Genomic DNA, 24944 nt, shown 5'->3' with positions numbered 1-24944 from the left:
CAGACGGGAAGAAAAATGCCAGGCTTCTCTCCTCCTGGCAGAGTTGAAGCTGCTGGTCAACCTTTGTCCTGGTGAGGCCTGGCTCAGGAACACACTGAGCCCGATACCATTGTGAAGGGCATCAGGGATTCTAATCAGAAGAGACAAAGGAAGGCAGCGATGGATCATTTCCCCATTAGGAGTGACAATATAAACTGAGAGAGGGGCCGGGGTGGAGGTGGCCCTGCTTGCTCAGCACAACTCCCCTCAAAGTTAGTTTAAAAGGAGAGGAGGCAAGCTTGCCGCTGACAGATGCTACGGAGGTCTTCCAGGTTCTGTTAGACACGAAATCCCTGATGCGGGGTGAGGAGGGGAAACAGGGCTAGCTAAACATACATCCTCTGTGCTAATGTGTCAGGGACCCAGCACTTCTGCTATATAAATACATACTCACTTTTTAAAAGAGATCATAATTTGTATTACCAAGCCATTACATGTGATTTGCATTTGGTCATTCATTTGGGATAGGTAAATGTGTCATGAAATTTTTATATGGCAATACTTTGCCCTCAAACCAAGGATTTGAGGATCATCAGACAAAAACCATGGAATTCAGACTTAAGAAATTTGGTTGTGGCTCAGATTTTTCCAATCAGCTACTTTATGTGTGTGAGAATGTCATGCAAATTGTTTGACCACGGTTTCCTCATTTATCAAGAAATAAGATAAAGACACCCACCTTATATAACTCAGAGATTCTCATGATCCTATGAGATGAAATGGAAGCCTGAGCACTTCAAGAGCTTGTGACATTGAGCAAAACCCTTCACTCTAGAATTTCAGCACCACCATTTGCTAATTATGTCATCTTGACACGTTTCTGAAGGAACTTGGCGTTCAAATTCTTCTTCTATAAAATTGTGAACACAATACTTATTTTAAACGATCTTGTAAAGATTTAGATAATTGTGAAAGAAACTGATGCATGGTAGACATAAAAACTTCCTTCATTTTTTTCTAGAATAAAATATTACAGGGTTTTTAATTAACCCTAATTAGTTGATTTGGTATTTTTCTTTTTAATTTCTCTGAAATAAAAATGAAAGGAATCATTTATAAAACCCAGTATACTAACACAAGAAGAGGTAAATACTTTATCATTAGTAATGGAAACAATATCTAGACAAAAGAAGACTTGAAGAAGACTATAAACCAACCAGACCTAACAGATATTTGGAGAACACTCAACCCACCCCCAACACACACATTCTTCTCTGCACATAAAACCTTCTCTATGATAGACCATATGTTAGGCCACACAACAATTCTCAATAAAACTTAAGAAGATGGAAAATCATGAAAATCTCCTCTGATCATAATGGACTAAAAGTAGAAATCAAAAACAGAAGGAAAATAATTTTTGTTTTTCTTTTAGTAACTTCTCTGCCAGATCCATAGCTTTCTAAGAAAGGTGTGATATGTCCACCTACCTTCCTTCATTTAAAACTTTTAGTCTTGGATCTCATGGAATGTTCTCCTCTCCCAGCTTGCCACAACCTCGATCCCAGAGCAAGAAGAAATGTTGGAAATCTCACCTGGCTCCATTTTGGTCAGGAAGTGGGAATCAGGAAAAAAAAAAAGTGTAAACATCTTTATGCTCTCACGACATCTTAGCTGATGTCTGGTCTTAGACCAGGCAGCTAGAACCTTGGGGCTTATTCGCTCATACATCACTCATGAGTTTTATGATGGAGCCCCAGGAATATTTCCACCACTGGAGTCATCTCTTCTGACCCACCCAACCCACATCCTGGCTTCCTGCTACTGTGTGCCTTCCAAGGTGGCACCAGATGGCTAACTTCCCAGGTGTCCCCTACTATACAAGAAACTGTGCATCCTTGCCACACCCCCACACCCACCTTGCTCTCATTCCTTTCTCCCCTGCTGAAACAGGCAGCAAGGGCAATCAATCATCTGCAGCACGGCAGACCTCCCCAGAGGAATGAGAGGTGGGTCTCCCCTTCTCAGAGGAACCCACCCCATGTCTTGGTTTGGAGCTGCTATGGGGAGTGCACAGGAGAAAGCAACTGGGTGAGGCATCAGTTTCTCCCTCTGGGCTTATGGTTCCCAAGATATTTCCAGAGCAGAAGGGGCAGGTGAGGGCAGCAAAGCCATTGAGAAGCAATGTCATGTTATCCAGAGACCACCCAAAATAGAACTCAGATTCCATCCTCGGGCAAAACTACTTAATCTCTCTATTTTTTAGTTACTTTATTTGTAAAACAGAGGTACAGGTTGGGTATTATCTGAAATGCTTGGGACCAGAGAATTTCAGATTTGGGATATTTTTCAGATTTGAGATTATTTGCACATGTGTCACGGGCTATCCTGTGTATCTTAGGATGAGCCCCAAGTCTGAGCATAAAATTCCTTCATGTTAATTATGTACCTTATATACATAGCCTGAGGATAATCTTATACTACATGCTTAGTGCATCTGAGTTTCACACTGCAACCCATCACAAGAGGTCAGGTGTGGAATCTTCCATTGTGACATCACCTTGGTGCTCAAATTGTTTTGGATTTTGGAGCATTTTGAACTTTAGAACTTTTTTGGGGGGGGGATTGGGCATGCTCAACCTCTCCCTCACAGGGTCACTACTATAATTAAATGATAAGTAAGTCGTAGGAGTTTAGAATAGGACCTGAGAACGGTGAGCAGTGTGTAAGATTAGGTTAGGATGATTATTTCTGCTACATGTTAGTAAGATCTTGGGAGACAAATCCTGTCATGCTGTCAATTCTCTTTAGACTGAAGGAGTTCTTAGCATCTATTATTTTCAGCTTTTAGGCTATTGCTACAATTCTGAGACCAAAGCACACACACACAAAAAAACACATTTCATGTCCTGTTACACACATTATTTGGAAATATGGAGATAAATATGGAAGACAGAGCTGAAAGAGTAGACAATGATTGCCTCTAGAGAACAAGACCAGGGGGTGGCGGCCCCGCGACATAGTGTGGCTTCTCATTATAAGCCCATTGGTACTGTTTGATTTTTAAAAACTAGATCCCTGCATTACTTTGATAAAATTAATTCTTAATTTTTTAAAGAAGAAAACACTCTGACACTACAAAACAGAATTCTATATGTGAATTAGCATCTATTTTGTTTTGATTGTTCTTCAAGGGTGCCATGAAAACTCTGGGGAAAGGATAGATAACACCCAAGGACACCAGCAACTAGGACTGTAAAACCTAAGTAACTCTCCTTTTATCCTCCCTTTTATTCTCTCATAACCAAAAGGGAAAAGAATGTTCCATTTTTTTTAAAGAAAATTCCCTAAAACTAAACTTTCAGATAGTAGATCAGTACAATATTTCTTGGTAGACTTCCAAGTTGCATCAGATTTACATAATAATTTCTTTAGGCTGTTCACTGCTTCCTGAGTTACCTGCCACGTCCCTGGTGCTGATTTTCCTGCATGAAAATACAGGTGTGTTCTGTCCACTTCATGGTACAGCTTTGGGAGACTCGGTAAACTTATCCTGTATCAGGGAGTTCTCCATTTCAGAAATAGATGAACAAATCACTAGTATTTTACCTCGGTATCCAATTCACGAGCAAGATCATAGGACTGTGGGTGTGGAGAACACAGAGTTACAGGCAGCTCTCCTCCACCCTGTGTGTGTCAGCTCAAGGAACGATCCCACAGAACGCAGGCCACATTGCCAGGGCAGTTAGCTGGGAAAGGATCCAGAAGCATCCACCATGTTTAAACATGGCGCCACATTCCCCTCTGAGCCACAGGCCCCACCACCAAGTCTCACATTAAAACCAATCCATTCTTCCCTTGGGTGGAGAGCTCTTTTGCACCTTGCAGACCTTCTCTGTAATTTACACTATTTCCTACTCCACCTTTCAACCCTTCCTTTCCCATCTTGGTCTGTGGGTGTGAAGACCCCACAAGTGACCCCGTCTGATTCTTTTCCCAGAAGACCCCTCAGTGTTGTTGCCCAGATTCACATTTCTGTTGTCTGTCCCTTGGCTTCCCAGCTAGACACGTCAGGAAGGGGAGGTCTCAACACAGTGTGAATAAGTTCATCATCAAAGGAGTGGTGCCAGTGGTAGGTGACATCATTATGTGAGTTGTTCATCTGTCTCCGTTGAGAGAGAATTTACCTATAATACAATTCACCTAGTCAAGTGTGCAACTGGATGTTTTAATAGTTGCATATACTTGTGTTACAATCACCACTATCAATATAGAAAATACATCCATCACTCTAAAAAGTTTTATTGAGCTCCTTAAGACCACCATTTTTGAGGTAAAGTATAGATTTGTTTTTATGGAAGTGGTCAGGAAAGATTTAGTTGGAGGAATTGAGATAGGAGGAGGGCTGGACTAGGAATGAGAGTAAAATAAGAATGGACAGAGAAGGAGAGAAGGACCCCAAGGGAAGAAGAGTGGATCTGAAGGGCAATGATCCCACTGAACAGGGGAGTTGTGCATGTCCGTGTCAGAGGTAGGCAAAGAAAACCAGGATCTCATCACATCACAGAGGGATCTTCGTGCATGGCTGGGATTTACCCTAGGTACTATTGGGACCTGTTGTACTGAACCTGAAGCAATCATACAAAAGTACCTAAATGATGTATATTTGATACAAGTCTGGATTGCTTTCAGGGAGCTGTAATAGTAACCTCCAATTGGGAGAAGAACAAGATCAATAAAACCTGAGTGGGCAAGTACATCTTGGAGGAGGAGCAGGATTCTGGACACTGGAGCAGTGTCTGTTACTTATCCTGACATCCCTAAAGGAGTTACTTTTCTAAAAGCCACTCCAACCCTCCCCCCTCCACTCATTATCACTTCAAACCTTAGACCTCCTACCTACACAGGAAGCTAAGTGTATAAGGTCCCACACCTTCCCCTCCCGTTCACACGGGGATTCTTCACCCAAGACAGTCCCTGCCTGCCAGCCATGAAGCACCAAGCTCTGCGCCTCCAAGCCAAGGTAAAGCACCTAAGTTGGGTCAGATAGTTCATGAGGCAGCTGATGCTCTCTGCATCCACCTATAATGAACTCTCTTGAAAGGGAAGGGGCAATTCAGGGGGAAAATCAACAGTGCTCCCTCTCTTGCAGCAAAAAGACACTGGAGGATTCAAGGCAGCAGGGCCACAGGCTAAGAACACACAACACGCTCTCCCAGACTCATGTTAAACACCTCCGGGAGGAAAAGATTCTCTTTATACCTTTGGCTTTCTCTGCACTTCGTCTCTTCACGCTTGTCAACAAAAGACCACTGGGAAAAGGGAATAAAGGGGAATTCTGTTAGCACATTTACCTCTGCAGGTAAATGCATTTACCTCCTGCTACAGGAGTCAGGCATCTTTAGCATGAAATATATTTGTATATCCTGTAAAAGCCTCTAAGGGTGCAGATCTTCTCATGGGAAGGGCAAAGAGTGAGACTTGCCCTTCCAGGATGGGCTGCATGACTAGCTGACCCAGGTCAGAGAGCAAGGACAGTGAGCAGGGAGGATCAAGGGAGATCAGGGGAGAAAAGAAAACGGGGGTGGGGGGTAGGAGACGGAGGAGATTCCTACACAGTTCAAATCAACCACCATGTTAACTATTTGATGCTAGACAATGTTCTCCAGACTTGGGGTTCATTAGGGCACCAGAGAGACAAATATACAATATGTTAGGGTTCTCCGGAAGCACACCCCAACTGGTATATATAGAAACATATACGAGAAGTGTCAAAGGTCTCACGATCTGCTCTCCGAAAAGCCAGATAAACAGGTCAGAAAAGAGAACAACTCAGTCCAAGACTGAAGCATTGAGAAGCGAGAGCTGTGGTGTCCAAGGGCAGAAGAGGCACGGCTCAGATCCAGGTAAGAGAAATCCCAGCCTTCCTCTGCCCTCCCATCCTGTTGGTCCCTCAATGGACCTGAAAGGGGCCACACACAGTGAGGAGGGTGGATTTTCTTCGCTCACTGATTCAACTGCTCATCTACCCAGAAGCACCCTCACAAACACACTCAGATATAATGTTTTAGTAGCTATCTGGGCACCTCTTAACCCAATCAAGTTGACATGTGAAATTAAAAAACTATCACCACCAACCCACTATGGCCACCTTTGGAGATGTCAGCTTGGATCCCAGAACACAAGTGCATCTTGCCCTGACCAAATCTGGAAGTACAAACTATTCCCACTGCCACCCTCTGTCCTCACCCAGATAGCACAAGCCAATCAAGTCAGGCTCGGGCTCTGAGAATTCCCCAGGCAACGTCACTCTCCAGTTCCCAGCTAACTTCTTCACTAAAACATCAATTCTAGACACCCATCACGTGGTCCCCATCGCAAAGGAGAATCAAAAGATGTCAAGAAGGCAGGGAAACGGCAGTCATTACTAGCAACTTCTATTTCCTAATCGAAGAAGTCAACGTCTTCATGTTGCAATGTATCCATGTGGATATTGCTGAGCAATTTCAACACAGAGAAAAGTGCAAAAACAGTAAGTCAGCGACTCTGTGCTCATCACGGAGTTTAAACAGGTGTAACTTTTCACTATGTTTGAATCAGTCCTTTTTTTTTCCAAAGAAGTGAAGCACATCATACGCTCTTCTCAAGGTATGTTCCGCAGTGTCAAAAAGAGACTGCCTTTGTGAATTTTAAAATTGTATAATGACAATAATAAATTATACATATATTTAATATTCTGATTTCTTTTAATTCAGATTTGGGATTTTACGGTTCATCTGTTCAGCTCCTGTCAATCAAAGTCACTCCTTTCAGTCACTACCCAGGGTTAGGTGCATCTACTACCCTCTGCTCTTGCATCCCCTTACAGAGAGGGAGTTATTTCATGCTCATGTTTTGTACTTAAAACTGCGTGCTGGAGAAAACTTTGTACTTTCTTCCTCATGAACAAAAATCAGCATTTCTGGTATTAAAAAAAAATAAGTGTGACTTAAAAGCCTGCATTATCTTTCTATCCTCTCTTCAAGGGAACAATCAAGGTGGCATGGGGTGTGGTTCCTTGGTAGAACCTGCTGGCCTGCCCAAGCCCTGGGCTCACTCCTCAACATCACAAAAAGAAAAAGAAAAGAAAGAAAATGCAATTTTAAAGGATTGTCATATGAAGAGATGAGCAAAAAGTACGCAGTCCAGCCAGGACTGGTGGCGTTCGCCTGTTCTCCCAGTGGCTCGGGAGGCTGAGGCGGGAGGATCTCAAGTTCAAAGCCAGCTTCATATACAGGGGAAATTATCAGGGTTTATCAAAGAATTTCATGAATAATCACATTCTAAACTTTTGTGATATTTATGGCATTCATTACAGCATTTGTTGACACTTTAGAGATGCGTAATTTGTTGGATTTCTTGCCTTATCCGATTTTGTGCTCTTTTCCTGAAAGACGGATTATCATTGAGTTCCACTTCTGGGCTCCCGACACCTCACTGGTGTCTTCAGGGAACTCACCTCCTTGGAGAGGTCAGTTTGGGCTCAGCTCTTTTGCAGATGGTGAGATGAAAGGTGGATCTATTGGCCCCGGGTCACACAGCAAGTCAGTGGTGTGGTCAGATCGGGCCCACCGTCCCTGGAGGGAGTTCTCCAAGTTCTCTCCTGGGGTTTCCTGTGTCCTGTGTTCTCCCCCATCCACCTCCCAGCCAGGACCCTGCAGGACACAGCTGGGTTTCCAGTGGCTTCCATAAGGTCAACCTGAGCTTGCATCTCCCGCCATCCTGTGCCTGTCCCCAGAGTTGTCACTGCTGGTCTCTGAAGGGGAACAGCCTGGTGATTTCTCAGTCTGTTTCTCTCTTCCCTCCACGAGGCAATACCTTCCTTTTGCTCTCCGACCAAATGACCTTTCTGCTCTCGCCAGCCACAAAATGCCATGTTATCTCTCTCAAATGCAAATGTCACCTTGTCGCTCCTTGCTCAAAGCATTTCCAAGGCTCCTGCATGGCTGCAGAACAAAGCCAAAACTCTGTCCCTGTGGGGGCCACCTCATCCCCAGCCTCACCTTTGACTTCTCCCCGTCCACCCACTCCAGAATCTGCCAGTCAGACACAGCCCCCTGCCTTCTCCTGGAGTTTCAACCATTCTTCCCAAATGGTTTTTTCTAGGCGCCAGACCTGTGGATGGAGAAACGGAGTCTCTGAGAAGCTGAGTGACTTGCTCACGTGTCATGAACACTGTTGTGTTGATTTCTTACACTGTGTTAATCCTCCCTTTCTTTCTTCCTGACAAAAATCTTAATCCTGTTAAACTGTCTGCACTGGACCCATCCAGCCCCCCACTCCCAGCTCTAAGCATATATAGTCTTTTTCTATAAAAGACTACATAGTAAGTATTTTAATTGATTTATGTTTTAATTGACAGATGATAATTGTACATATTAATAGCACTGAGTGGTATTTGGTACTTGTGTACTCTGTGAAATCAAGGACTCAGAATCTATAGTTCATGCCTCATCTCCTGCCTTAATCATTCCCCTGTGATGAGAACATCAAAATCCTCTTTCCTAGCCACCCTGAGTTACACAATACGATACCGTTAACTATAATCACCTCAGCACAATTGTATACCAGACCTCGTATCTCCTATGTAAAAAGAATGAAATCCAATTATCCACAGCCACATGGAGGGGCCTGGAGGTCAGCATGTTAGGTGAAATGGAACAGAAAAACACACACTTTGAGGTTTCGTTCCTATGAAGAATCTAAAACAGCAAAGCTGAGCTCATGGAATATAAAATATAGAGAAGTGGTTACTGGAGGGCAGGGGAGAAGACGACGGGGAGAGACTAATGAGTGGGCACCAAGAGAGTCAATATTTCAGGGTGATAGTTTATCTGGCCTCTATTGCAACCAATCAACTCCGACATCGTATCAAGAAAGTAACCAACAGACTGCATGAAGAACAGAGTGTGGCTGTGTTTCAGTAAAGCTTTATAGATGACCACAGCAATCTGAATCCCATATAATTAAATGTGTCATGATAAGATTTTGTCTCACCCCAGTCACAATGGCAATTATCAATAACACAAACTACTTAAGGCTGCTCTTCAAACTCTCTCCTACCTGGGTGTCTCTGAAACCAGCTTGCTTCTACCTTTACCTTTCTCGAAATATCCCAGCTTTCCAAACCAGCTTGCTTCTCTGACTTCTATCACTGTTCCCAGCTTTCCTTAGTCTTGTCTCTCTTCACACCAAGGAGGCAGCTTCTCCCACGCTCTGAACGAAGGAGGCCAAGGGTGGACGGTGGCCCATTGTTACCATATTTCCCTTTGAGAGCAGTCAGATCTCTCCAGGTTTTATGAGAAACACCTCAACCTTAAATACTGATACTTGAAATTCTTATGAAATTGGGAGGGCAAACAAAACATACATGTTCCTCCTTAGGCACAGAAGGCAACTGGTAAAGTGCTCACTTATGATAAAGGTAGTTCACACTTATTCAGGGGTCACCATGCTCCGGACACCTAAGTGGTTGTCAGAAGGACAACACACAACAGTCCCACTACTGGCCAGATCCAAGCAAGTGGGGGGGAGGGTCTGGCTGGAGGGAGCCCTTAGGGTCACTTGTCTTGAATCTTCAGACATAGGGCGAAGAGAGGACCCAAGAGGGGCCAGAAATGAGGGGGAGCATTAACAAGAGTACTTAATGACAGGTGACGATCACTGGCTCTTCTGATGAAGGTGTAGGAGCGCCAGGCTTAAGCCTGGAAATATGAATCTACGGGGTAAGTTGGTTATTAGGTAGTTTGAGTTTGGCCGCTGAGGGTGTGCACGTAATCACCTGAGCAGGGCCCTTCCATTTTAGCTTTAAAGGGGGCTTTTCCCCGGTGGGCAATAGTAAACAAGTTGACCAGGTGTTAAGGAGGTAGGGTTTTGAGAGAGACTAGGGTCAGGAAGGAGGCAGTCTTGATAGCGTCAGAGTTCAGAGCGTAGATGGAAGAGGAGGGGCAGGGTATATGTTTCGGAGATGTGTAGGGGTTCTGTAGGTAGTCCGGGAGGAGCGAGGGGACGGCCATACATGACTTCATAAAGTGAGAGATTAGAAGGCTTTTTTGGCAAGGCACTAATGTGCAATAAAGCCAAGGGGAGCACCTTTACCCAGTCCAGGCTTAATTCCATGGTGAGCTTGGTGAGGGTCTCTTTAAGGGACAGATTGGTCCTTTCAACCTTTCCGGAAGCCTGGGGGCAGTAAGGGCAATGGAAATGCCAAGGGAGTGATAGCGTGTGAGCCAGTCCCTGAGTTATCTGCGAGGTGAATTCTGGGCCATTTTCTTATTGGATAGAAGTGGGCATACCAAAACGGGGGATTATGTGAGTAAGCAACAGATCAACTACAGTAGAGGCCAGTTTGTTAGAAGTGGGAAAGACTTCAACCCATCCTGAAAAAGTATCTACCAATACAAGAAGATATTTTATGTTTTTTACTCCTGGCATGTTGATGAAATCAATCTGCCAGTCTGCAGCCGGAGTATGACCGCGGGCCTGATGAGAAGGGAAAGGTTTAGGTTTAATGGAGTATTGGTATTGGTTCTCTGGCAGATCTGACAAGCGGAAGTGATCTGTTGTAGAAGGGTCTTATTGCGTGAGGAAAGGGTGAAAAGGGAGTGAAGGAAAGTAGTGAGACTCTGTGGACTAGAATGAATAAAGAGTGAAGAAACAGGAAGAGTTGCTGAGGATCTTTGGGCCCATCCCCGGTGATAACAAAGACTAGTGGAGAGGAGGTAAAGCTCTGTAGGGCGGCTGATCGAGCCCCTTGATCGGCCTTGGAATTCCCCATAGTAGTAAGGGAGGAGTCAGTTTGGTGGGCCTTGCAATGGATTATCCCCAGTTGGGAAGGCAGCCTGGAGGCTCATATTAGGCCAGAAATAAGTGTGGAATTAATGACTGCTGTCCCTCTGGTGGTCAATAGCCCCTTTTCTTTCCAAATGGCTGCTTGGGAGATCAGGATATGGAAGACGTATTATATAGGGAGAGGGTTTTTCCCTCCGCTAGCTCACATGCCCTTGTGGCAGCTATGAGTTCAGCTTGTTGGTTGGTGGTATTAGGTGGGAGAGGTTTTGCCTCTATGATGGTTGAGAGGGAAACAACAGCATACCCCGCCACTTTAGCCCCTTCGTGTATAAAGGAGCTACCATCTGAGAACCAGACCAGGTCTGAAGAGGGCAGGGCTCCCTCAAAAATGGTGTAGGGCAGGGTAAAATCATCTCTAATACCTCCAGGCACTTGTGGATGGGATCTTGTGAGAGAGAAGACAGGAGGAGGGAGGCAGGGTTTAATGGAGAGCAGGGCTGAAAAGAGATGGAGGGATTTTCAAGGAATGAGACAAGGAGGGATAGAACCCTGGAAGGAGGAAGTGACTGTAGCCCCTTGTAAGTGAGGAAATCCTTCAGATGGTGAGGAGATGAGATGGTTAGCGAGGAGCCAAAGGTAAGCTTGTGTGCTTCTTTCTGGAGGTCATGGGCCGCTGCTAGGGCTCTGAGGCATGGGGGTCAGCCCCTGACATTGGGGTCGAACTGTTTGGATAGGTAGGCCACTGGTGCAAATGTGGGGCCATTTTCCTGAACCAGAATGCCCAGACTTTGTCCCTGTTTTTCATGTACATAGAGGGTGAAGGGTCAGGAGAGGACGGGGAGATGCAGAGCAGGTGCCCAGAGGAGGGCCTTTTTAAGGATTATAAAGGGCTTCCCTGCCGCTAAGGGTAAGGGTTCATCTTGGGGGCCCTTGGCCAGATTATATAGCAGCCTGGTGAGGAGGGAGAAATTAGGAATCCAGGCCCTGAAGTACCCAGCCAAACCCAAGAAGGAGAGTATGTCATCTTTGGTCTTTGGTGTAGGTATGGACACAATAAGCTGTTTTCTGTCTACTGTAATGGCCTTTTTCCCTTGAGAGATATGTGACCTCTTTACATGCTATTTGGGCCTTTTGTGGAGAGGCCTGATATTCCTTTAAGGCCAAGAAATTAAGTAGGAGAACTGTGTCATCTGTTGAGTGCCCTTTGGATGGGCTACAGAGGAGAAGATCATCAACATATTGCAAGAGGGTGGATTTGGGGCACTGTGGGTGAAAAGATTGGAGGTCGGAGGCCAAGGTTTGTCCAAAGAGGTGTGGACTATCTCAAAATCCCTGAGGAAGGACAGTCCAGGTTAGTTGTCGAGAATGTCTGGTGGTGGGATCTGTCCAGGTAAAGGCAAAAAGATCTTGTGATTCGGGGCAAGGGGGATGGAGAAGAAAGCATCCTTTAAATCTATGACTGAAAAGTGGGTGGCAGAGTGGGGGATCTGAGACAGCAGGGTGTATGGGCTGGGAACCAAAGGATGTATGGTCCTAATGTCCTGAACTAAGCGATAGGACCCATTAGGCTTTTTTACTGCTAGTATGGGAGTAAGGGGAATGAGCAGGATGGAGGTACCCCTTGCTAAGAAGGTCCTGAATAATAGGTTGTAGGCCCAGAAGAGCTTTTGTGGACAGGGGGTATTGAGCCTGATTGGGGAAGGTGTTAGGATTTTTACTGGTGGGCAGGAAACGGTGGAGGGGGTGTGGGTATCCCATACAATTGGGTCAACCAGGTTCATAAGTAAGGGGTCTTTTTTAGTATGGTGTTTCATGTCAACCTCACAAGTGGGGCAGAATGGCCAGTCTTCTGCCAAAAGGGCCAGAAAAGATGAACAGGCTGATTCTGGGGCCTGACTGAGTCCAGGAGCCCGGATGTTGATTGTTGTATTGAATTTAGAGAGAATATCTCGGCCGAGCAAAGGAACTGGACATTGGGGCATAACTAGGAACGTCTGAGATAATGGGAAGTTGTCTATGGAACACAGTAATAGGGGAGTCTTTCTTGGATAGATGATCTTTCCTCCTACCCCAACAATAGGAGAGGTGGACGGCACTGTTTGCCCCCAGAATTCTGTCAGGACTGAGAAGGTAGCTCCGGTGTCAAGGAGAAAGTCAACCTTGCACCTATCCACCTGAATCCTCACCCTGGGTTCCTTTCTATTGATCGTTATCGCCAGGGACAAGGACCCAAGTCTCCATCAATCTTCAGTTGCTATGCCCAGAAGGTCGGAGGGTTCCCTGACCATAGGCCTCCTACGGGATCTAGGACAGTCAGAGCCCCAATGACCTTGTTGTTGACATTTAGGGCATGGGGTACGCGGAGTGCGTGGTGCAGGGCATGCCTTGGCCCAATGTCCCTCCTTGCCACACTTGAAGCAGGCGCCCCCGGGGGGGGGGGGTTGGTGATGGGCGGTGACCCGAGGAAGCACCCTGCAGGACCTGGGCGAGCATTTGAAATTTATTGTGTTTGGCCCTGTGCTTGCGGCACTCGATTTCCTCATCCCGATTGTGAAAAACCTTAAAGGCTACCACCGAGATCTCAGTCTTGAGGGTGGCAGGGCCTTGTTTGAGCTTTTTTAGTTTGGCCTGGATGTCAGGGTAGCTCTGCGAGAGGAAATATGTCATAAGGACATGACGGACAACTGGGATTTCAGGATCTAGGCTAGTATACTGCTGAAGGGCTTTTGTAAGCTGATCCAGAAATTCTGATGGGGTCTCCTCTCACTTTTGAATAATCTCTTGTAATTTTTGGAAATTGACAGCCTTACGTGCCGCTTTTTTGAGCCCAGCAAAAATACATATGGAGAATCGGTCCCTACTGTATATGCCAGCTTGTGTATAATCCCAGTTGGGAGTTTGATCTGGGGCAGCAAGTGGCCCCAGAAGGTGATTGGGATTAACTCGGTGAGTTTCATCCGCATGGGCTCTGGCAAGTTCCCAGACTCTGGTACGTTCCTCAAGAAGGATAGTGTTAGCCAATAACATGTATGTATATATATCATGGTGAGTGAGGCTATAAGCCTGGAGGACCCATTGAAACTCTCTAATGTAAGTGGTGGGATCTGTGGTGAATGAGCCCAACCTTCACTCGAGTTGCATGAGGTCATTCATAGGGAATGGGACATGTACCCAGATAATGCCCTCAGGTCCAGCAACCTCTCTTAAGGGGGCCATGGACTAGGGACTAGGGAGCAGGACCTAGTTGGGGGGGGGGGACTAAAGGTGTCGGGGAGCAGGGAGATCCGACGGGGGAGGTCTGTAGGGAGGGGGGTTCATCTGTTCAGATCGAAAGAGGGGTCAGTAGGGTCGTTAAGGTAAAAGCATAGGTCGGGGTAAAAACGAAGAAGAGAAAAAGCCTTAACACAGGGGATCTCCTTCCACTTTTTTTGAGTGCTCGCAGAAGTTAAACAGATCTCTGAGAATTGTGGGATCTAGGGATCGTCCTGGGGGCCATTGACTTTGATTGTCCAATTGATAGTAAGGCCAGTCTTGTGTGCAGAATTTCATGAGAGTCTTGGGATTTATATCAGGAGTGAGGGATAGCCGATTCAGATTAGCCAGGAGGCATTTAAGGGGGAGTCTGCAGGGAGGGAAAAAGAGGCCCCCATAATGGTCCCTGAGAAGGAAGCAGGAAGGTGGGAAGGGTCCGGACCAGAACAGAATCGGATGAGCCTCCTCACAGGCGTCCCTGCAAGGGGAGCTCAACCAATATGACTCGGGAGAGTCAGGCCTGGGAGGACAATAGAGTTGTCACCCAAGAGTCCAGTCGGCAGGCCCAGAAAGGCCAGAAGTCGCGGACCACCTGGCACCAGGATTTTCGGTTTTTTTAGGTCAGGAGAGGGACAAGGGTGGTTAAAGAAGGGGGGGGGGAGTGCCTGTTCTTCCACCCCTCAGTACCTCCCGCTCATGAACCAGGTTCCAGAGAGTCCACTGTGACCGTGAAGTTTGTGGTGGGGTGCGTTCTCTCCTCCAGATTGGGCATCAGAGGTTTGCGGGACGATCACGATCAAAGCCCCTGAGTAGCCCATCTGAAGTTGGATACCCAATAGGGGAACTCACCTCTGAAGAGCCAGTGTTGTGTGAGTAGTAGCAGCGCTCTAAAGAGTGGACAAGGACAGCAAGCCTTGAGAAAGGGGGCCCTCGAGCAGCGAGGCATTTCCCCTTCCAGGTTTCAGCACCAATGAAAGAACTAACAAGGCTTGTCGTCGGAGAAAATGCCCGTTTATTGAGGAACAGCACTGCATATTTATAGAGCCGGGGGTGGTTTGACAGTTATGACAGTTTAATGGTTGAAGGGTTTGACAGTTAGCATGGGGTGCTTTCTGATTGGTGGATAAGGATCATGTGAGCCAGTAGGGCTAGTCTGATTGGTGGGTAAGGATCATGTGGGCCAGCAGGGCTAGTCTGATTGGTGGGTAAGGATCATGTGAGTCAGCAGGGCTAGTCTGATTGGTGGGTAAAGATCATGAGAGTCAGCAGGGCTCACCATTGGACGAGCGGCTCTTCTTGGAGAATGTGGGGAGGTTAGTCTTTTAAGCCAGGGCAACTCCCAACACAAACAACAATAAATGTAGGTGAGGATGTGGGGAAAAAGGTTCACTCCTACATTGCTGGTGGGACTGCAAATTGGTGAAACCAATCTGGACAGTGGTATGGAGACTCCTTAGAAAACATGGAATGGAACCACCATTTGTCCCATCTCTCTCACTTCTCAGTTTATGCTCAAAGGACTTAAAATCAGCCTACTACAGGGACACAGCCACATCAATGTTTATAGTAGCTCAATTCACAATAGCTAAACTATGGAACCAACCTAGGTGCCCTTCAACATATGCATGGATAAAGAAAATATGATATATATATATATATATATATATATATATATATATATATATATACACACACACACACACACACACACACACACACAATGGAATATTACTTGGCCTTAAAGAAGAATTAAATTATGGCATTTGCCAGTAATGGATGGAGCTGGAGAATATCATGCTAAATGAAATAAGCAAATCCCAGAAAAGCAAAGGCTGAGGGCTGGGGTTGTAGTTCAGTGGTACAGCACTTCCTTACATGTGTGAGGCACTGGGTTTGATTCTCAGCACCACATACAAATTGAATAAAATAAAAGTCCATCAACAACTAAAAAATATTTTTTAAAAAAAAACAAAGGCTGAATGTTTCTCTAATATGTGGGTGCTAACTCACAATGGGTAGGAGATGGGGACTAGGGAAGAATAGAGTTACTTTAGATTAGGTAGATGGGAGTGAAGGGAGGGGAGGGTGTATAGGAGTAGGAAAAGTAGCAGAATGAATCAGGCATTATTACCCGTGTACATATGTAACAATGTGACCAGTTTGATTCCACATCATGTATAACCAGAAGAATGAGAGATTATACTTCATTATATATGGTGTACAAAAGTACATTCTACTATCATGTATAACTAATTAAAACAAATTCAATATTTTTAAAAAATAAAAGTAAAAAACTGTGTGAAAAAACTGTGTCATGAAATATTCTTCTTGTGATTATTTTCAACCACTTGAAATGTGAAGTCCATTTGCTTATGGCTCATTGGGGACCTGCACTTGGTCCACAGTAGGAGTTTGCTGACCTTTAGCTGGAGTCATTCTGGGCATGGTGTTCTCCTGGTAATGCCAGGGGAGACATGGGACCATAGGGGACCCAGTCATGTTCATGGGAAGAATCTGTAGTGTCCATTATGTGGTTCCAAGAAACCCCTTCTCTTCCCACTCAGGATGACTAAGGAAGCCATTGACTCTAGTGTGGCTGGTGTCTCCTTGGTGACTAAAGATGGTAGACAGGTCATCTGGCTGGTAGGTTCAGGAGGTGGAGTCCCATGGGCCTCCCTTGAGTCACTCAGTTGGGAAAAATGAGGCCCCAGACTTAAATAGTATATTATTCAGGATCTCCAAAGACACAGACCCACAAGAAGATTCTGTGCACACGTGTACACACATGCACACACGTGCACACACACACACACACATATACATAGAGTGCAGAAGGGGCAATGGAGTTTGAGGAATAGGCTTGTGCAATTGTAGAGTTGGCGAGTTCACGTCCTGCAGAGGAGGCTGGCAGTTGGAGACCCGGAGAAGTGTCCATGCTGCAGTTTGAGAGCAAGAGTTGCTTTTGGCAGAATGACTTCTTCCTTGCAGGAGGCTGGTCTTTATCTGAAGGCCTCTGACTGAGTAGATGAGGCCCATCCACGTGGGGAAGGTGCTACGGTTTGAATGTGCCCCCAAAAGTCCATGTATTGGAATCATAATCCTTGAAGTCGGAGCCCGGTGGTAATTGGAGGTGGGGTCTTTGGGACTTGGTTAGGGTTAGATGGAGTTAGATGGATTCTACACTACATAGCCTCGTAGAATGAAGCTGCTCCAGGATCTTGGAGATGAGGAACAGCAGGAGGAGAGCGGCAGGTGCTTCTTAGTCCCCATCACATACACCCGAGGCCCCCAGGGAGTCCTGCCGACCTCACACACAGCAGGGGCTGTCCACTCCCCTGCAGTGGGGACTGGCGCAGAGGGCCATCAGCTCTTGCTGGGGGGATTGGCGCAGAGGGTCATCAGCTCTTGGGCTTTGCAATACATCTCTGGAGAGCTCATTTTGAGATCAAGCAGGGCCTCCTGGATCTCAGGACTGGGGAGCTTTGCGGGAACACAGAGTGACCTCCCGCCCGCCCTCCTGGTCCTTATGGACAGGCTGAGGGAGGGCCTGAGTACCAAGCTGAGACCATCCCAAAGTTGACAGGAGGCTATGACAGTTGTGCTTCTGATGCTTGGTACAGGGCTGAATCGGGATCTTGATCCCACAAGATCATTTACAATTATCCATTCCAATCAGCTGCCAAACCTAAACTGCTCAGTAACGGGTCTCAACCCACTATCTGGTCTTAAGAATATTTCATTTTAAAGTTTAATTTTATCTATTTATTAGCTTCATTTTATTTATGTAAATAACACTTTCTGGCCATATTAGGAACCAGCCACTTTGGAGAATATCCCCCACATTTAACTGGAGAATGGGTGCGAAAGCTACATGGTCTTGCGCACAAAGCCAGCGGCGAGTGTACCTTGGACACCTTCACCACTTCTGTGCAAAGCCCGGCGATGGATGCCACCTTTGCCCTCTGGTGGCTAAGCAGACCCTGGTGGCCATAAAGAAATGTCTCTTGGGATGATCCTGTCACAGGCCTCTCCTGTTTGTGTAATTGTAAAGTGAAAACAGTGGCAGCAGAAGGGGCTCAGGCGGAATTAAACACTGAACCCCCACCCCCGGGAGGCCCCACCCCCAGGGAGCCCAACCTCCCGAGAGGCCCCACCTCCCAGCCCCCCCACCGTACTGAACGTGGGAGATTCTCTCCCAGGATCAGTCGCTGAATCACTCTGCCCAGGACAGTTTTCTGCTGCTTTTCTAAAGGGAATATTTAGTGAGAAGTTAGCCCATGCTTCCCCACCCACGATGGATTATCACTAATGTCCCAGGGAGGGGGTTGGAGGGGACGTCACCATATGATATATGGCACAGGGACCAGCCGGAAGGCCAGGACTGGGCAAGCAGAGAGCTGGAGGTCTCAGCCGCGTGGCTACAAGGAGGACTTGGCCTGGGAGCTCTTGAGAAGGTGCTCTGCCTTCAGGGCCCCATGGAAGTCACATCATGAGACACAAGCCAGGCCACAGCACCTGGGAACCCCGCGTATCCCAGCTCAGGAAAGGAAGGGACAGTCGGATGGACCAGCCTGGAATAAAAGGGAGATGGGCCTCAGAATTCCCCAGAACCAGGGCCTGGTCCCCTCTCTTCCCCTGCATTTTATTTCAGCCACGGGCCCAGCCACCTGGATTCTACCCGTGGTCTGAACCCAGAGGCAACAGTTCCCCAAATGCTGGTGCCTGTTTCTGTCGAGGACAGCTGGGGACAGACACACAAAGCCAGGTGTTTCAGGGAAGGAAACCACGATCCTGCCTGGGTGGGCAGGCACACTGTCGCTAGGGAGCAGGGACAGGGTGAGCATGGTGGAGGAACAACATGGCAGCTCATTCCCCCACAGAAAGTCCTCAACCATCAGCCCACAGAGCTCCACGTGGGGCCCGCCTCCGCCTCCTCCATGTTGTCACCAACCTACAAAGCTTAGACGCCGGCCTAGCCTCTGTGACCTCTGGTCCCTTATGTGCCAGAGAGACGCCATCTTGAATGCAGGTGGGGTTGAGGGGAAACAGCTGTCACTGCTGGGGACACAGAGACGAGAACAAAGATATCTCCAGTCAGAATGTCCCCGCCGCCGATCAACATATTCCTCACCTCAACTTCACGCCCTTTGATCAGCGTCCTCCCCTCCCCGGCCTGCTCCCCACTCCCGCATCTGGTAACCACCTTTGTGCTCCGTTGGGTGGGACCGACTTCTTTAGATTCCACACACAAGCCAAGATCATGTCACATCTGTCTTCCCGTGCCTGGCTGATTTCACTTTCATGAGCACGTCGATCAGGACACCACATCACAGCCCATAAATATGCACGTCGCCATTTGTCAATTAAAAATGAATTTTTCAAAAGAAAAAAAAATAGGGAAATTTATCCATTCACTGCCCTCTCCCCCCACCCCCCCAAAAAAAAAAACCTAAATTGGCTATGATTTATATAAAGAGGAGAAGGCACCTCAGGGGTGGGGGAGCTTGAGGAGTCCGTGACAAGCTGGTTTCAGCCTGTTTCAAATGCATACAGTGCAGTGGTGCCCCCTGTCCACGGGGGCCACGTGCTGAGATCCCCACTGGACACCTAGAACCACAGACACACCAAGCCCGGGACACACTCTGGTTTTCCTGTGTCTACACATCCTATGATTCCGTTGATGGTTTCATTGATAAATTAGGCACAGTAAGAGGTTAATAATAATAATGATACAATCGAAAGAGTACGACAATACGCCAGGGTGAGCACTGTGTGCATGATCTCTCTCTGCAGAAAAAGGAAAGTCTTCATTTCTTATTGTGGTTTGGTAACATTTACAGTGATATTTTCAGATCCTGGGTAACTGTTGCCAAGGAACATGAAATGGCAGGTGAGGGAGGGCCACGTGCCCGGGCTCCCCAGGCACGCTGCACCCATACCCGTGGACACGCACACTCGTCTCTGTGGGAAGAGCTCTGGACGGGGAAGGTGACGAAACCTCTGTGGCTCCTGCCTCTGCCTGTATGAGTCTGGACACCTCCCCGTGGTGATCTGGTAGGTGTGGAAGGTCACTTCGGCTCGCAGTTGTGGAGGTTGGGGTCCACGATCAGTTGGCCTTGCTGCCCCTGGGCCTGAGGGAGGCAGCACTTTATGACAGGAGCATCTGGCAAGACCATGTACCTCCTGGCCAGGAAGAAACCAGAAGTGAGAGAGAGAAGAGACTGGGTCTCCCCACCCCCTTTGAGCGCACCCCACAGTGACCTAAAGACCTCCCACCAGACCAGCTCATGAAGGTCCCACCATCTCCCAAGAGCACCAGGCTGGGGACCAAGACTTTACACATGGACTCTTGGGGGACACTTCTGATCCAACCACAGCATCAGCCTTGGCGGTAGAATGTCTCTGCTTCATTCATATGACATTCTGTGGAGCAAACGAAGTAGCCCAGATGACATCCACTCCAAGATGCACTTTGAATTCATGAGCACGGTGAGGAGGGCAGATTCGCCCTGACTGCCATCTGGGCTCTCGGGTTCCACCACTCATGTCACTGAGAGGTGCGGTCCCCTCTGCTCTAGGGAGCCCGTCGCCCTCCATGCTGTGCAGGAGGGGTCTGGTGTGAGGAGCCTAAAGTTTTCCAGGGAGAAGGAAAACTCAGGGGAAAAGGAAAGTGCTGGCTGCTGCAGGGGAGCTCGCCACCTCTCCCACAAACAGTCCCCGTGGAGCCCCTGTGACCTTGTGTCCAAGGCCGGCGGGCTGTCCAGCATGGGGCTGGCAGGTTCTCAGCCAAGGTCCCTCCTGGCAAAGTCCCAGTCTGCTCAGGTATAAAGGCCGCCTGAGAATCGCCAGGAGAATCAAGGCTGGAGGCTCCACAGCCAGGCCACAGGCCATCTCTATCCCAGAGAGCCACGTGGGACGCCATAGATCACCCCTCCATAGTGGGGTGCAGGACCCCAACCCTGGGCTCCGTCAACAGCTCCTGAGTGCTGGATGCCCTTTCCCACTCTCACAGGGAGCAAAGGACAAAGAATCTCATGCTGACGTCACCACCTTCTAGATTGTTCTCGGGCGGTCACACTGTGCCCTAGAGGCAAGGACGTTTGCGGGAGAGTCTTCTGTTTGGGGAGGCAAGTCTCAAAAGCTTGCAAGTTTCCCAAGGAAGGAGAGGTATTCCAACATGCCCCCGAAGCCCAGCACACATGTCCACAGGGACTCACCAGACGGGGTGGAGGATCTTCATGTGAGCTCAGCACAGTCACAGCACAGGAAGCCACTGGGGACCCTCCTGTCCCCTGTGTTCTGAAGGGCCCTGTGCAAGGCCCGTGGCCACTTGGGCAGACCAGCGCCAGCGCCTCTCCTCCCTCCTCCGCAGCCCTGGGAGTCCCGTGGCCCCGAGTTGCTCCCTTTCCATGCTCATCTCTATGGCTCCCTCGAGGCGAGCTTCGGAACGGGACAGGGCATCCGCGGGTCTCCTCTTTCCCTACCAGGGTCCCCATCTCCCCAGTGACACACAGGGGGCTGCCTTTTTCATTTGTTTTAATTGAGATAAAAGTCCCATAACAAAATCCACCACTTTCGAGCAGGCCGGGCACTAGCACTGAGCCCCTCACTGTCCCCACCCTCACCGCCATCTGGTCATGGGGCACTATTATCTCTCCTCAGGGACCCCTGTCCATCCAGCAAGCACAGCCCGGTCCCCCTCTCCCAGGCCCTGGCAGCCCTCGACCCGCTTCCTGTCGCGATGGACTCACCGTTCTGAGGCTTCATGTAAACAGGTCTGCCCGGCCGTGACCGTCCTGTCTGGCTTTCCCACGGAGCACGACGTCCAGCCCTCTCCTGCTGCAGCGGCTGTTTTTATGTTCACCTACTGTGTTCACCTGCCAGGGCTGCCACACCGGACACCTCCCACCGAGGGACATGCACTTTTTCTGGGGTCTGGAGGCCATAAGTCCAGGGTCCAGTGTGCGGCGAGGCTGCCTTCGTCGGGCCTCCTCCGTGGCTTGTCGAGGGTCTCTTCTCCCTGTGCCCCTCACCTCGTCCTCCATTTCTACCTGGGTCCAGACTTTCCCTCTGCACGTGGACACCCGTCATGTTGGACCAGGGCTCACTGCAGCACCTCATTTTACTTGATAACTGTGTAAAAACCCCGTCTCCAAAGAAGCTTGCATTCTGAGCTATGAGAGCTCAGGACTTCTTCAACACAGGAATGTTAGGGTCACACAATGTGACCCAAAACACATATTTTTCCACTAAAGATCAGAGGAAACAAGTAAAAGCTCCCGAGATATTGCCATCAGAGACAAGTCCAACAGCTCTGTACCCTCTAATTGCTTGAACTTGAACTTGATGGTTTTCAGAAGCCCACAACCCTGAGTGCTTCTCTGATCTCCTGTGTTCTTGAAGTCAGTCTCTGATCCCCTCCTTGTGGCCTCTTTCAGATCACATTTTTCTCCCTGAAGGCCTCCTTCCCAGGAATTTCCTGACAAGACTCTTGTGTGCCCTTTCCTTGCCCACAGATACCCTCCTCTGGAGGCTGCAGCTTGGCCAGGATGCCCACAGCAGCCTCTCAGTCCCAGGACCCTTGCACATGCCCCACACCCTTGACCTCTCCCTCCCAGATCTCAGGGACCTGACCTCTCATCAGATCCTACCATGAAATAACAAGTCCAATCAATTCCGTCTGTCCTGGCCACTGGGTGAGCCTCACAAAACAACCTGAGGTTCCCTGGCTACAGAACATGATATTGACAGGGATCCTGAGACCAGAGATTGATGACATCCCCCAGTCTCCACAGCTGGGATCCTCTGTGCAGAGAAAAATGTGAAAATGATCCCATCCCAACTCTCTTTCTGTTCCCTTTCCCTTGCAAGCACTTGGATTCTGATCTACTAAAGGGTAAAGGGACACAGCACAGGAAGAGAGACCAGGGTCCCTCCCTGAAGGGCAACCTTGAGGCATGACGGGGGCAGACCAGGTTCAGCTCTGTGGGCCTCGGTTTACCCATCTGCCCAATGGGGGCCAATTCCAGCCTGTGTCCGTCCCTCACCATCGCTCCATGTGTAAAGGCCAATGCAGAAATGACAGGGCTGCTTTCCACTATTTATTCATTTAACCCTGGAATAAATGTCCAATCGAGGTTCGTGCTGGGATGAAGCCCCAGGGAATGTTCTCCGAGCCGCTTTGCCTTTTCTAACCTCATCCAAACAATTTTTCTTGTTTCCATGAAAGAAAACCCAACGCTTCATTTAGCAAATTAACCTCCAATGTTAGGAATGATTTCTTCACAGCCACAGGGAGGCTGTCGGGTTATGTCAAAGTACGGTTCAGCGGGGGAGGCTAAAAGCCAATCTATTGGAAAAGCAATCTGGATTTATCTGAAAACGAGATTTATCCTTGGGAGAGCAGGAGGCCGAGCCGGGGATTGGAGAGGGCTCACAGATCAATCCTCTTTCGCCCTCTAAACTGCGAGTCCACGTTCCATCATTCCGAGTGCAGAGGGGCCAAAGCCTGTTCTAAGCAAAACAATAATCGTCTCCTCTGTAGGAAAACAGATGGGGAGGAAGGAGTATGCTAACCAGCACCGTAATGGGCGACGGCCCGCGTGCACAAGACGCCCAAGCCTGCTTCCTCGCCGCTCCATATGCTACATTAACTTTAGCCTCCGAGTAAGATTTCTACTCAGACGTGAAATAATTGTTCTTCTAACAACATGTGACAACAGGGAAATGGCCGGTATTAATACTGACACGTTTAAATCCATCCTAATGTGCATTGTGAGTGATTTCCCTAAACAACGTGGCAAATCTTAAAGGTGCAATCTCTCCCCAGTCCGGAGCTGAATTTAATCTATGTTACAAATTAGAACTCCAGAGCTGGAGGAGTAATTGATGCTTCCCTGCATGGGGGAGCACTGGACGTTTCCAATTATATTTATTACACAGGCTAAATGAAAGGAGAAGGTGCTTAGGGGAAGACTTGGAGAGGGAGAGAACTATTCTGGTTACTCTAACTGCTCTGAGAGCCTCCTCCTGCAGTCCTGCCATCTGGCTGGGCTGGAGATTGTCTGACGTGCCCCTGTCTGCAAGAGTTCTGCCAGCTGCAGACCTGTGCTCTCATTTGTAGTCTCATCCAAGCTGGGGATGGGATTCGTCTAAGCCAGGACATTTACACTCATGCACTAAAATGCAAAGAGTTTCGAGAAGGCTTCCCTTTTGCAAAGATGTTTCCATACCACCCCCCACCCCCCCCCACCCCCGATTTCAACATCCCAACAGCCACGGGATACAGACCAGGCTTCCCAAACCACAGCAGGCGTCAGATTCTCTGCAAGGCTGTTCATGGGGCTTGCTGGATCTTACCCTTGGATTTCCCTGATGCGGAGGTCTGGAGTGGGGGCCCAGAATGTGTGTCTGATTTGCACCTCCACCCCCCCCAGTGATGTTTTGAGGTGTCTGAGAATCACACTTGGAGAATCCTTCCCGCCCATCCTTAGGCAGGGGCCCTGCACATACCTGATGCTTCATCTGCTGCCGATACAGCAGGAAAGCCCTCTTCTGTTTCCCCCCACCTGCAGATGTGTGGTGCTGGAACCTTCCTGCCCCTCCTCTGGGAGATGCACCCTCCCCACGGGCCTCAGCTCACCCCAGGGAGGCTGCTCTTGCACCTGGGCTCAGCACAGTCTTCTCAGGAATTTCCCCCTTCCTTCCTCTTCAGGGTCTCAGAAAATGGTGCAGCCAGGGCCAGGCACCATGCTGAGCCGCTCAGTGTCCAGCAAGGCTGCCCTGCACATCCAGACACCCAGGAGAGCCGACACCAGGTCCCTCGCTGTGGTGAGGCCCATCCCCATCTCAGCTTCCATGGACCCCAGACTCCCTTATTCTCA

The 24944-nt window shown here is 48.3% G+C and overlaps 1 long non-coding RNA gene across 1 annotated transcript; it reads right to left on the bottom strand.

The window, feature by feature from the left end:
* Window positions 1-19840: 19840 nt before the first annotated feature.
* On the bottom strand, window positions 19841-24278 carry LOC131423381 (uncharacterized). The gene is made up of 2 exons (XR_009224863.1): window positions 20401-24278; window positions 19841-20244 (listed from the first exon to the last, which is right to left on the bottom strand). It is a non-coding gene; the product is annotated as an uncharacterized LOC131423381 (long non-coding RNA).
* Window positions 24279-24944: the final 666 nt, after the last annotated feature.

Source organism: Marmota monax, unplaced genomic scaffold, assembly GCF_021218885.2.
Source record: "Marmota monax isolate L192 unplaced genomic scaffold, Marmota_monax_Labrador192_F-V1.1 WCK01_AAM20220418_F8-fsc00454, whole genome shotgun sequence".
Classification (NCBI taxonomy): Eukaryota; Metazoa; Chordata; class Mammalia; order Rodentia; family Sciuridae; genus Marmota; species Marmota monax.
Note: the sequence above shows the minus strand (reverse complement) of the source record. Positions and strands in the feature narration are given on the sequence as shown.